Source organism: Mirounga leonina, unplaced genomic scaffold (assembly GCF_011800145.1).
Source record: "Mirounga leonina isolate KUSES-001 unplaced genomic scaffold, KU_Mleo_1.0 Mir_195, whole genome shotgun sequence".
Classification (NCBI taxonomy): domain Eukaryota; kingdom Metazoa; phylum Chordata; class Mammalia; order Carnivora; family Phocidae; genus Mirounga; species Mirounga leonina.
The window spans coordinates 11,492,457-11,505,641 of NW_023270490.1; the positions used below are offsets into that span (position 1 = coordinate 11,492,457).

The following is a 13,185-nucleotide window of genomic DNA, read 5'->3' on the forward strand; positions in this document are numbered from 1 at the left end:
GGGTCCGTCGTCCTCACGCCCTGCCCCGCACCTCCTGGGAGGCGCCCCTGCCGTGAGAGATGAGAGCATGGCAGCAGCACTCACAGTCCGTGCGGCTGGGGCCCCGCGTGCTTCTGCTTGCCCGCTGCTGGCCTGGTTCGGCCCGGCCCCCCACCAATAAGTGCACGCACAGGGACACGCACACACAGGCCGGGGTGCACGCATGCAATGTGCACACGCGTGCACGTGCACAGACACGCACGTCGCCCCCCACCCCCAGCTCACAGACCCGATGCGCTATCACAGTCGGGGGAGGCAGCCTAGTGTGGGCTGGGGCGGACAGGGGGAGGCCGAGGGGAGGACAGACGATGCTCGGGGGACGTGCGTGGGAGGACCTGGCACCTGGGGGGGGTGGTGAGCGGGGGCGAGGCTGAGAGTGAGGTGGTCAAGCCAGGGTTTGTGGACTCTCCCTGGTAACCCCACGAGAGGAGGACTCGGCCCCCCTCTTCCAGGGAAGCCCCCAGCCCACGTTCCCTTCCCTGGTCCCAGGGCCGCTCTGCAACCCCGTGCTCTGCAGGCTCTGTGGGACTCCGTGGCAGCCCCTGAAGCCTGGGGGTCCTGTCTCCACTTCCCCCGATCTACCTTCTGTCACCATAGATTCGACCAGTGTCCTCCAGAAATTTCAGGGAAACCTCCGCATGTGGCCGGCTGTGCTCGGCACCTTCCTCCCCGGGCTTACCCTGCGACTCACTCCATGGGTGTGTCTGCGCGCTCTGCTTCCCCTCATTGCCGGGCAGAGACCCTCACCCATGGGTGGACGCTGCTGCGGGAGGGAGCCAGGGCGGTCTCCGGGAGAAGTGGGCACGGAGGCTGGGCTGCAGGGCTGCCTCGGGGCCAGACTGGCCAGGGTTGGCCAGGGAAGGGACGTTAGCGGCTCGTGGCCGAGAGGTCTGACACTCAGGCTGGACCCAGAACCTCATGTGATCAGAAGTCTCATAGCCCCTTTCCTCTGGGCTGGCTTCCTTCCGGGGCAGGATCTCCCCAGGTGGGGGCAAAGGTGGCCCCCGGCAGCTCCGGGCTCATGCCTCCAACCAGGACAGCAGCTGCAGGTCCCGAGAGAGAGAGAGAGAGAGAGAGAGAGAGAGAGAGAGAGGGAGGCGGGAAGGAACTCATTCTAAGAGTTCGGGAGGGTCCCCGGGTCACGGGAGCGCTCGAGGGGGTGGGGGCCACCCACCAGAATCCCTCAGGCTCCCCTAAAAGAACCTGGGGACCTGTGACCAAAAGAAGGGTGCGGGTCAGGCAGAGATGAAGGCCGCCCTGCACAGGGAGCCCCCCTTCTGGGCCATGGGTGACAGGCACGCGCGGGCCGGCCACTGCCCCGGGGGTCAGCTCCCCAGCTCTGCCATCCTGCCACGGTAGTGGGTGGGCATTCGCTGCGTGACTGTGCGGCTTGACCGTCCTTTATTTTTAAAACGGAGAAGAAATAGAGACACCAATACGTGGGTGCTAGGAGCAGGAAACACGTTTTGTGGATGCGGACGGCGAGCCAGCGGCCCCAGGGACTCGTTTGAGTAGATGTGAGGACACCGTCCAGCTCCGTGTGTGTGCACTGTGACAGGGTCCCCTCGCTGGACAGTCTGAGGCCCTGAGCTCTCCCACGAGACGTGAGGCCACTGTGTGGTGACACAGGGTGCTTTCTGAGAGGGAGGTGGGAACATGGGGGGGGCCCTCCGCAGGCATCGCTCCCAGGTGTGAGTCAGGCCTTCCTTGTCAGCAGGTTGACTGGGAGACGGCCGGGGACCTGTGTGCCCCCTACTCAGATCAGACTGAGAGCAAAACGACGAATCACAGGGCATCTCTCCCCCATGCACACCTGGGCCGTATTTCTCGTGGCAGGAAGGGGAGCAAGGCTGAGTCCTACAGAAATTTCTAGATGGAGAATATCTATGTCTTCCGGCACTAACCAGGGGACACGTGACTGATGGGATAATTTGCATCTTTTAAACCTAAGATTGGCGTCACTGCAGACACACCGATGACGAAGTTTGTAAATTTGCTAATCCCTCTTTTTGCTAAGCGCCCCCCTCATGCATAAAAATATCAAGCCAATAGCCAGCCGCTCTCCCCAAAGGAGCAGAATTGCATCTTCCACAAGCGGCTCCTTGTTGGGCTGGGTCTTGTTCTTCAACCTGCCTGCCCGCCCTGCTTTATTCTGGGGTCTCTCTCAAGGGCCCCAGGGGGCTCTTTCCAAAGCCCCCTGGGTTGCTGCTGCAGCATCCAGACCCAGGGGCCCCTCACCCTGACCGCTCAGTGTTGGGGTAGCGCTCAGCCAAGACGGGCTGCCTGGCTCATTTTGTCCTCTGTGCTGACCTTTCTGGAGGGCCCACAGCCCTGGTCTGGCCTCTGGACCGCGGCCAGGGCCGCCCCTTGACATCTCTCAGCGGTTGGCAGAGAGGAGCGGGGGGCACACGGGACACTGGTCCCCTGGATGGCTGGGCAGACAGGAGAACCCAGAGGGACAAGCTCTGCTTGGAGACACGTCCTGGGTGGGGCTGGGGTCCCTCGGGGGTTGGAGGCTTCCTTCCGCCATGGTGGGTAGAGGGGCTCTGACCAGCACAGAGGGAAGAGGGGCCCGCTGAAGACCCCCCTTCAGACATCCATTCCCAGGACACACCGAAGACCCAACGGTGCGCTGAAGCCATCAGCAACAGTGGAGGGGCCGGCGGGCGGGCCTGCGGCCAAAACCAAGCGCCAGGAATACCTGACCTGTGTCGCAGGGTCGGATGAGGGGCGCCGGGGGCGCCGGGGCCGCGGCTCAGTTTTTGTCGGGCAAGCCGGCCCTTTGTGCGGCTGCCCGCGCAGCAGGGGAGTTAACTCCTCGACCCGAGGATGACCAAATTGTTCGGAGGAGCAGGTTTCTCGTGTCGGGTGTTTATGCTGCCGCGCTCCTCAGACTGTGGGGGTCGCTCTTCCTCACTGGGGCCTGGGAGCCAAAGCAAGTCATGGAGGCGAGGGGGCTTCGACCCGCCGCCTGCCTCGTCCAGCTCGGTGGCCGCAGCTGGACCCCGTCCCTGAGGCCACGGCCGCACGGGGAGAGGCGAGCCGTGGCGGGGAAGAGCAGGGCCGGGGCTGTGCCCATGGGGACCGCCTGAAGAGGCCTCTTCTGCGAGTCTAAAGGCAGAGTCGGCCCCTTGCGGCGTGTGCCGAGTCGAACCGAGGACAGGGCCGTGAGCCCACGTGGCCAGAGCGCTGGCGGGAGGCTGTGTCCTGTCCTGACGCTGCCCTGGGCCTGCAAAGGCCTCTGGAGAAGCCCTGGTCCGGGACCCTGGGGAGATGTCCCCAAGCCTGTTCTCGTCTGTGAATCGGGACTGCCCTGCCCGGCTCCCTCGGGACGGCCACGGGACCCAAGGCGCTGTGCCCGGAGTCCACAGCCTGTGTGGAGTGCGCCTCCATCCCTGTCCCTGCTCCATTTCATGCAGCCTGATGTGCGTCGCCATCAGTGGGGAATCTGGGGGCAGAAGGATTCGGGGGCCCCTCGGGATGCCAGACGTGCTCACTTTACACATTTAAATTCCCCTCAGGACGCAGCTCCCGAGGAGTACGGTTCTCTCAGTCCTGGGACAGTGACCATGGTCCCCTGAGTGCACCGTGTTCTACCTGCAGGCCACCCGTGCTCCCCGTGCCCACAGCGGTCCTCCTTCCAGGCCAGCAGAGACCCCTCTGGGAGACCCTCCCCGGTAACTCCAGCCATCCCGAGTGGGCTCCCCGTCCACAACACTGACCTTCCAGCCACTCTGGGTGAAGGTCATGCCAGATCTGAGTTCGGCACGGTTTCTAATCCACCTGGTCCGTAACAATAATAACACGATAATAACAGTCATAAAAACGGCACTGCATTTGTAGGTCACGTGTCCTGTCAGCCCCGCGTGGAGACTCCTCCCGCCCCCGGACCAGGCGCTCGTGGCGTGGGGAGACTGCTCGGGGACGGGAAGGCTGGAGACGGGTTTCAGGGCTGGCCAGTTCGCCGAGGACACTGGGTGTGTGATTTTCCTCCTGCACCGTGCAGACCCTGCCCAGGAAGGACAGGTGGGGGACGTGAGCACAGCGCGTGATGAGACCCAGCAGTGCCGATGCGGCCGCCCTGGGTGCCTTTGCAGGACCCGATGGAGGATAGCTGCCTGCCGCCCCCCTCCGGGCCAGCCCCCTGTGCGCCCCGGGTTTTGCTGGCAGGCCGGACAGAGTGCAGGGACGGCTCCCCTGCCGGCATCCCTGACCCCAGGAACGAGCCTCCAGCCAGAGGCAGATAGGGACCCTTGAGCGGGAAGATGAGGGCCATTAATTTGAGTCTGCACAAGTTAATTAAAACGCTTGCTTGCTAATGGTTCCTAGCACAACTGGGAAGGAGGGTGTTAATGCAGACTCCATATATTTGGGGACTCCCGGATCTGAAAACAGGCCTGCCAAGCTTCTAACATGCCCTCCACAGACTGGAGCACGGACATGAATTATTCATGCCGTGCTGTATTAATTGTATTGATATATTAATAATTAATAACAACCATGCTAATAACCACCATCGTGACTAGTCGAGGGCTGCTGGCTTGCGTCCTCCCTGTGAGGTCCTGCCCGGGGATGAGGAAGGTGCACCTCCGAGGGGCAGGCAGCATAAGGAAGGGCTGCTGGGGAGCACGGCCCACTCACAGGGTAGGGGCCGCCGCCCTGCAGGAGGGTGCAGAGAGGGACACGGCATGGGGGGAGGGGACAGGAGCCCCGGCCGGCCTGGGTTCCGGTCCCAGGGCCTCACTCCTGACCACGAGGCCGGGTGCAGGCTTTTCCGCTCTCCGAGGCTCCGTGGTGTCATCTGCAGAATGGGCACGGCGGCCGCACCAACATGCCGAGGGCTCAGACCTGGCAGGCGTGTGGCCCGTGGTGAGGGCACACTTGGAGTGGCTGTTACTATCCCCCTGGGGTTTTTGTCTAATCCCTCTCCTTGGAAAGCTCTGCAGTAAATTCTGGAAACTGCCGCACTCCGTGGCATCACTCCCCCCGCCCGACCTGGAAAGGTGGGGGGGTGGGCGTAGTGTTGTCTTAGGAGTGAAGATCTGGAGGGTCGGTGTTGGGAGGGACAGACCCCTGGTAACAGCCAGGGGAACAATGGGAGTCTACCGTGCGGGCCCCGCTGGTGCTAGGGCCTGTGACCTGTGACATCCCAACCCTGTGACCCCTGGCCGCCGCCACGGCCACGCTTCCACCCAGATCTCCGCTATCAGCCAGACCCTGGCAAGTTAAGTGTCTCATGGGAGATCCCAGCCGGCTTCGAACCCAGGCAGAAGGTTCCAGAACCAGAGAGCATGTTCCTGTGGCCCCAAACCCCCTCTCCCTTCCTCTCCTCCTCCTCCTCTCCCTCCCTCTGTCTCTGTGTGTGTCTCCCCCTCCTTCCCTCCCCGTCTTTGTCTCTCCCTTGTGAAATGGTGGCTCAGGGAGGGTTGTTGGAAAGGTCCCTGTGAGGCCTGTCCCTTACTGCAGCTTCTGCAGGCTCTGCCCCCAAGTATACCCGGGGTGCTCAGCAGCCCGCGCCCCTGCGCCTGTCCACATGTGCCCATGTCCTTGACCTTCAGGGGCAGCAGGACGAGTGCCAGAGCTTGGCACGATGAGCAAAAGTCATGCAACTTTCTTTTATTCCCTTTTGGCAACTGATCTCCGAATGGGCTTCTCACCCCTGAGCAAAGTGTCCCCTCCGCACGAGGATGTGGGCCTTAGGCTCATTTGGAGAAGGATGACTTGTCCCTGGAGGCTGGCTCTTATCTCAGCCAGGAAATTGGGCAGAGGCAGGACTCAGCTGAGCCCACACCGGGCAGGCCTGCTGCCCACAGCTGTCCTAGGAAGGAGCACGGGCAGCGTGGGTCCCTTCCAGCCCCCCGTGCCCCCAGTGGCTGCCGTGCACCTGGAGCGGTGCTGACCCCTCGGGACCACAGGACTCGTGGCACAGTCCCTCCTGGGCAGCACTTCCCCGTGGGGCTTGGCCAGCGTGCTAGGGAAGTGGGGACTCGAACAGGTGGGGTTTGCTGTGGGACGGAGGTGGGGAGCAGGGTTGGGGACAGAGGGCTTTCCAGGAAAAGCAAAGGCGCAGAGTCTTGTGAGGGGCTGAGAGCGGTGCCCCTGCAGCCTGACCCAGAGCCTGCTGTGACCTTGAGCAAGGGACAGTGTGCCCCAAACTTCAGCGTCCTCGTCTCCAACAGGGGCCTGCCGTGTGCCGCATGGGCCGTCGAGGGCCCCGGGAGCACGGTGCTCGCTCTTCGGGTGGGGAGTGGGGAGCTGGCAGGAGGCCCGGCCTGCAGTGGCCCCTGGAGCCAGAGGCCTGTGGGTGCCCACATGCCCTCAGCCTGGAGGGGGCAGCTCCTGGGCAGGGCGGGCCCTGTGGCCCGTGTGGGGACAGTGGGGACCATCAGAGCACAGCTGCACTGAGGCCTCCGGGGGCAGCTGCAGATCGCCGGAACGCATGTAGGGTCACGGGGGGGGGCCGCAGTCATGGGAGGTTTCGAGGTCATTTGCTTTATCTTATTTGTAAGATTGTATTTATTTATTTGAGACAGAGAGCGCGCGTGTGCATGCACGCACACAAGCAGGGGGAGCTGCAGGCAGAGGGAGAGGGAGAAGCAGGCTCCCCGCCCAGCAGGGAGCCCGATGCGGGACTCAATCCCAGGACCCCGGGATCATGACCTGAGCCGAAGGCAGACGCTTCGCCGACTGAGCCCCCCAGGCACCCCTGGGCCATTTGCTTTAAAACGTCTACACTTCCACAGGGTTTGAACACCGTCCGACCCACAGGCTGTGGAGAAAGTGCAGCTGAGGCGGATGGCGGTGCCGGCGGGGGGCGGGGGGGTCGGGAGGCGCAATCGGTGCTCGTCTCAAGTCTGAATGTTAAACCTGCTGCAAGGTTGCTTTTATTTAAAAAGTGGCTCTGGAACATTTTGGAAAGCAAAACTCAGGTGTGGATGGAGGCACAGATCCCAGGTCTGGAGGAATCAGGCTGCGGGCTCCCCGCCCCCTGCCCCCGGCTGCTGGGGGCCCTCTCCCTGGGGAGGACTTCACGCGCGCACTGCAGACCTCTCACTTGGCTTTTAATGGCCCCACACGGCCGGGCTGGCTAAAAAGAAAGCATTTAGTGCTTTGCCCCGGGTTTGCCGGGCAGTGCAGGTACGACGTAGGAGTCCTGTGATTCACACCCCCAGAGCCAGATATTTGTCCCGCCACCCGGGCACGTGGGCGAACACAGGAGAAGCTGTCCCGACAGCCACGCTCCCCTGTCTGCGCCGCCCACGCCTGGGGCCACAGCCGCGCTGGAAGGACAGCTGCCCCGTGGACGCACCGACAGGAGTGGACCTGGCAGGGTACGGGCGGAGAAGGGGGAGGCTGAGACTGTTGAGGCCTCTGTAGGAGATCTGGGATCTCGGAGGAAGGGGGAGGCGCAAATTTGGGGAACCGGGCATTGTTCTAAGCTGCTCCAACCGTGAACGAGACTGTGCCCCCCAGGCTTCCGGACTTGTGTCTCCAAGGATGGGTGGGCAGGTTTGGAAAGCCTGAGACAGCCTTTGTGTCTCCCTGTGTCCGTTAGGCTCCTGGGGACAGACAGACGTGGTTGGTCTGTGTATCTACCCACCATTGGCCCGCCGGCCGTCCATGTGGTTGTCTCTCTGGATGGGAAGACGGAGAGGTCTGTCCATCTGCCGGGCAGCCCCACAGGCTTAACACTCGGCAGGGTGTCTGAACCTCTGTCTTCGTTCCGAAGGCCTCAGCGGCTTGCAGAAGGCTCAGCCTGTTTACTCAAACTCAGTCGGCTTAAGTGTTAATCATGTCTGAAAATACCTCCAGGGCAACCCCTAGACTGGTGTTTGGTGGCCGAACACGTGGGCACCGAGGCCGGGCCCGTCGACGTGAAATCAACACGCGCCCCGTGGCCACCGTGGCCTTCCAAACTCCGTGGCAACAGACACCAGAGGCTCGTGCACTTGCAGGAATTAGGAACGCTCTGAGCAGGCCCCACACACCACAGGCACTGCCACTCCACACGCCCCACTCCCACAAGGCAGCCACGCCGACGAGGTGGCTGGCTGTCCACTCAGAACTGGCTGTGGATGGGTCTAGTACAGTGTAGACGCAGCCAAGCCTGCAGGCATCCGGAATGTTCTTGGCCCCAGGCGCCCAGCCGGTGGCCCTGCCCAGAGCTGTGTCTCCCAGGTGGCCACGCTCCGCAGCAGGGCAGGAGGGGGGTCTGGGGCCGCGGGCCCAGGGACTCAGACTCACGTTGCTCGTACTGTGTGACCCAGACAAGTGGCTGCCTCTCTCTGGGCCTCGGTTTCCCTGTCTGTGAAATGCGGATGACAGAGAACCAGCGTGGCGTGTGAGAGCAGGGAGCCTGGCTCAGCCACGGCGAGCCCTGGGGTAACAGGGGGCCAAGGTCCAGACCCGGGGTGACAGATGGCGGGCCTGGTGGCACCACACACCCTGCCCCGCCCGGGCCCGGTGATGTCGAGGGACCTGGCGGTTTGTCCTTGCTGCCAGCGCTTGTCCGGTAGCGGGGGGCCCCACAAACAAGGAGGACACCTTCCTCCTGCTCCCAGGATCTCACAGACGTGCGATCTATGTGCTCCTGATGCCGAGTGTGGAAATCCAAGGTGGTGACTTCACACTATTTACGGGCACGAAGGACACCCACTTCGGGGAGCAGGTCTGATCCACGGCTGGGTGAGCTCAGAGCTGCTAAGAAAAGCGGGTGGGGACAGGCCGGTGGGGGTAGTGCTGCGTCCGCAGACCCCTGCAGCCCTGACGTCCCAAAAGCCCCCGACTCGGGCACCTCTGGGAAGCGTGTGCCGAGGCTCTGGCCACACAGCTCTTGGGGTGCCTGGGGGGACCGAGTGTCCTGGGGACACACTCCAGAAAGAGCCGATTCCAGCAGACTTTGACCCCAGGGCTGGGCCTCGCTGACAGCTCCAGCCAGGTGGGGACTTGGAGGCCGGTGGGCAGAGGAGGGGGCTCTTCCTCCACAAACAGCGCGACACGACACCCTCTTCAAAGCCAGCCCTGGTCTGGGCATCAAGGTTGCCTAAGTGGGGAGCACTGGTGTCTCAGTCTGGGGTCCCTGGAGCAGAGCCTGGGTCAGAGGCTTGGGGCCCATAGTTTGTGCGGAGGTGCTGCCCGCAGGTGTGGTGGGGAGGCGCGCGGGGAGGAGAGGAAGCAGGCCTGTCATGAGCGGTTCTGCCGAGGCCCCTCTGACAGTGGGGGGTACACTCGGAGCTGCCCCCAGTGGGGACGCTGGGTATTTGTCCACAACTCCCCCCATCTTGGTTGGGGTGTCTCCTGGAGGCGTGGATCGCCAGCGCCCTCAGCCTGCCCCGCCACCTTCCACTCACGGTCACGGCTGTTCCCCAGCGGAAGCTTCCGGGCTTGAGGTGGCGTCCGGGGTGGGCCGAGGGGCCGTCCACCGTGCCCCGCAGCCCCTGCCGGCTTCCGGCACCTAGCAGAGCAGCCGCCTGCCACGCGCTCTGGGGGCCGCGTCCGGCCCGAAGCCGTGGCCCAGGCGGGCGGCGGGCAGGCTCCCTCGGGTTTGTAAATCACTCGGAAGAGGAAGTTTTACGCCGCTGGCTGGCCAGGCAGAAAGTGCTGCAGCCGTGGGGGGTAACCGCTCTGCGGGCGGGGACTCGTGTGGGGCCGAGATTTACTCTCATTTTGGGCATGAATAACCGGTTTCCTACAAATCTGCCAGGGCTTTTGAGTCAGGTTTACCGGTAAGAATGACCAAATCAAATCCATCTGCTGATGCCTTTTATGGGGGACTCTCAGCTCCCATTAGCCACGCGGGGCTGACAGGCAGTAAGTGCCCGAGGAGCCCACGGGAGCTGGGGGAGGGCGACTGCCACGGGACACGCTCCCACATGTGGGGGCCCACCGTGCGGCCCCCAGGCTGCTCCCCCAGCCCAGGCAAGCTCAAACACTAGCCCTTCCTGGCGTGCCTCTGTGTCCTGGGAACAGGGGTCCTTATCATCACGAACAGGAGAGAAGTGGGTCCCCGGGGCTCACTGTGGTGTGCTTGGGGGAGGGACTGGGGCAGAGGCTGGCTTCTGCCATGCAGGTGGGCAGGGGGCTTGGGCTCCACCTGGTGCCTGTGTTTGGGGAATCAAGGGTCCAGGACCAAGGGGGAGGTGCTTTGGGTGTCTCCCTACCTCCTGCAATGCCCTTCCTGCCCCCAACACCCTCTTCTCTGCTTATCAAAATTGACTTGTTTTTCAAGGTCAGGCTCAAGGTCACCTTCTCTGTGACGCTCTCTGTGCTGAATGGCAGTCTCTTGGTCTCCAAAAGCCCATTCTTTATGCTGCTGTTTTGGCTGGCAGCTCAGCCTGGCTCTCAGTGGCTGGCTGTTTGCACATCGGCTTCCCCACACACTGACTGCTGGGACTCTGGCTCTGCTGCTGGAGAGGTGACCTCAAACCTAGCTTGTGCCAGTGGTCAGCTCACGGCATCCTCACCGTAGCTCCAACGGTGCGGGATTGGCTTCCCCAAACCGCAGATGGAGCTGAAGGCCTGGAGAGTTTGGGCAGCTTGGGAGGCAGAGCTGGGGTTTGAACTCCGGCCTGTGGGTCCAGCACAGGGTGGACCTGCGATGTCAGGAGCCCCAGGTGGGGGCCCTGGGTCTACTGAGCTTGGAGAAAGCATCTGGGGGACTCAGGGGACCAGAGGAGCACGGTTCCTGTAGAGGCATCTGCTGGGCATTGTCTGGCCCTGTTCTCAGGTCTCCACGCCCCTCACTTTATCCCAGCACGTGCGGCTGGACAGGCTCCCTCTGACGTCCCCATGGCACAGATGAGGAGAGTGAGATCAAGGGGAAGTGACACCACGAGTGAAGGGGTGGGGTTCATGCGGTTCAAGTCAGCCTCCTCCGTCAGCACCAAGGGCTCAAAGGGGTCTGCCCCAGGGGGCTGGCTGCATGGGGGGCTGTGTGGGTTTGACGGTTGACATCTACCATCCATGCTGGGAACAGGGACCATAGTGCAGATGGGTGGATAGTAGGGAGCTCTGGATGCCCACCTGAGACCACAGGATCAGAGCTGGTGGGGCCCCAAGTACGCCAGCCAGGGGGGAAACGGCCAGTAGCTGGGGGCCGTCTGAGTGATCCAGTGCCTGGGCTGGCTGGTTGGGCATGGACACGCCCAGAACTCAGACCCTGGGGCAGCAGCTGCCCCTCTCTGTGCAGGAGTGGTGGGGGGTCTGGGACCCCATCTGGGACCCCCGCCCAGGACCCCGTCTGCGCCCTCTGTCATCCTGCTTTAGCCTGCTCTCCTGCTCTCCCGAGAGGCATAGCAGCAGCCTGAGGCCCCGGGGAGGCCGGTGGCCCCTCGTCCTGACCTTTGTCCCCCTCGTAGCTGCTCGGTTCCAGGAACCCTGACTCACAGGCCAGGAGGGAGGTTTCCCTGCAGAGCTTTCAGCTCCTCGAGGGCATCCAAATGAGGTTTCCTTCTGTGAAACATCAGTGGTCAGGACAGCAGGCTGAGCTGGGTGCTCTCCCTGGGGATGGGCTGGGAGTGAGGAGGGCCCGGGATGGCAGACCCTGAAGCTGGACTCTCCCTCCGGGGGCGCTGTGGTCCCGACCAGTGGACTAGACCTTCAAGGGCTATTCCACGTCGGCCCAGAGTCCTTTCACCTGGCCCCCCGGGCAGCCTGAGGCACAACGGGGGGAGGCCGTCCTTCCCCGCACCCCCAGGAATGCTGTCCATCCCTGGGTGCGGGACAAGCCCTTTACTGAGGGCCTCAAGCCAGGAACTCGTGGCCCTCTTGGCAGACAGACCCTCTCCTTGCTGAAGGGGGCGGGACCGGGCTGGCAGGGGCCTGAGGATTCATGGGAGCCCTTCTCTCGGCAGACCTGGTGCCACAGGTTTACAGGACCCAGATATGCTGGTCTGCAGGAAATGACAAGTGAGGATAAGCCGTAAACCAAATCCGGGAGTACCAAGGCTGACCGGGCCTGCAGCACATGGGACCTGAACTCCAGCTCCTGCTCGGTCAGGGCTTTCGCACACACGTGCGTGTGGGCATGCCTGCGCGCACACACACGTGCAAACACGCGCAAACACATGCACACACACGCGCACACACAGGGGAGTCAGCGGGCAACGGAAGCCATGTTGTGCGCAAAGTGTTGCATGCACACGCACGCACATGCACACGCACGCACACCTCAAAGCAAGCCTACGATAGCCCTCTCCATGCCCCTGGGAAATACTTTTTGAGAAAACAAGGTGAGGCCGTCAGCATCCCCAGCCCTGGGCGTCTTGCAGCCCGTTTTCATGGGGGGTCCTTGCCTGGTGGACGGTGGAGTTTGGGGGTCAGCGCAATGACGGGCTGGAGCCTGTGTTTGCAAACGCCGCGTCTGTCGTCCTGAACGAGTCAATGTGGCCCCTGCCCCGCCCCCCAGCAAGCAGCGGGGGAGGGGCCGGGTAGGAGGAGCGGCCGCGGGAGGGGAGGGGCCGGCCTGGACTGTGGTTCCATTAACAGCTCGGAAGCTGCAAGCTGGAGCCAGAGATGAGTCAGAGAGCATCGGAGGGATGGGACGCGGTCCAGAACGCTCCCCCTGCCCGTCCTGCCAGGGCCTGCCCCACGCCCAGTGGATAATTCAGCAGGCTGACCCAGACAGGCAGAGGGCAGGGCGGGCTCCGGGCGGCCCGTGAAGGGCAGGCAGGACGCGGAGGGGAGGGGCGCACCTGCTCCGGGGTTACTGTCACCCCCGCCCCCCCCAGCCGGGGAAATGGAGGCCTAGAGGGCCCCTGCATAGCTCCCGGGCTAAGCCTCTGCCGATGGGGCAGCAGCTACCGTGGCCCCGGGTCCAGGGCTCGGAATGCACCTTAGGGAGCAGAGCTGTCGGGCCAGCCCACAACGAGGGGCGTTACAGAGCTCCCTCATTTCGGTAACCGCTGCTGCCTCCTTCCTCCCCAGGCCACAGCCCCCAGACTGGTCCCGAGCTGAGCCCCGCCCTTCGGGGAGCTGCCACACCCCCAAGCACGGGTGGTCACCAGGCCAGCAGCTCTGCCGGTGGGCCAGCCACTGACCCCTGCTCCAGCCCCTTTCCTAGGGGGGCCCTGCCCCACCCCGTCCCGCCCCACCCAGCCCCGCCCCGCCCAGCCCCACCCTGCCCAGCTCTGTCCCACCCTGCCCAGC

The 13,185-nt window shown here is 63.5% G+C and overlaps 1 long non-coding RNA gene across 1 annotated transcript in view; it reads left to right on the plus strand.

The window, feature by feature from the left end:
- LOC118024041 overlaps positions 1-13,185 on the plus strand; it is a 41,898-nt gene that overhangs the window by 16,321 nt on the left and 12,392 nt on the right. The gene's annotated exons all lie outside the window — the stretch shown is intronic.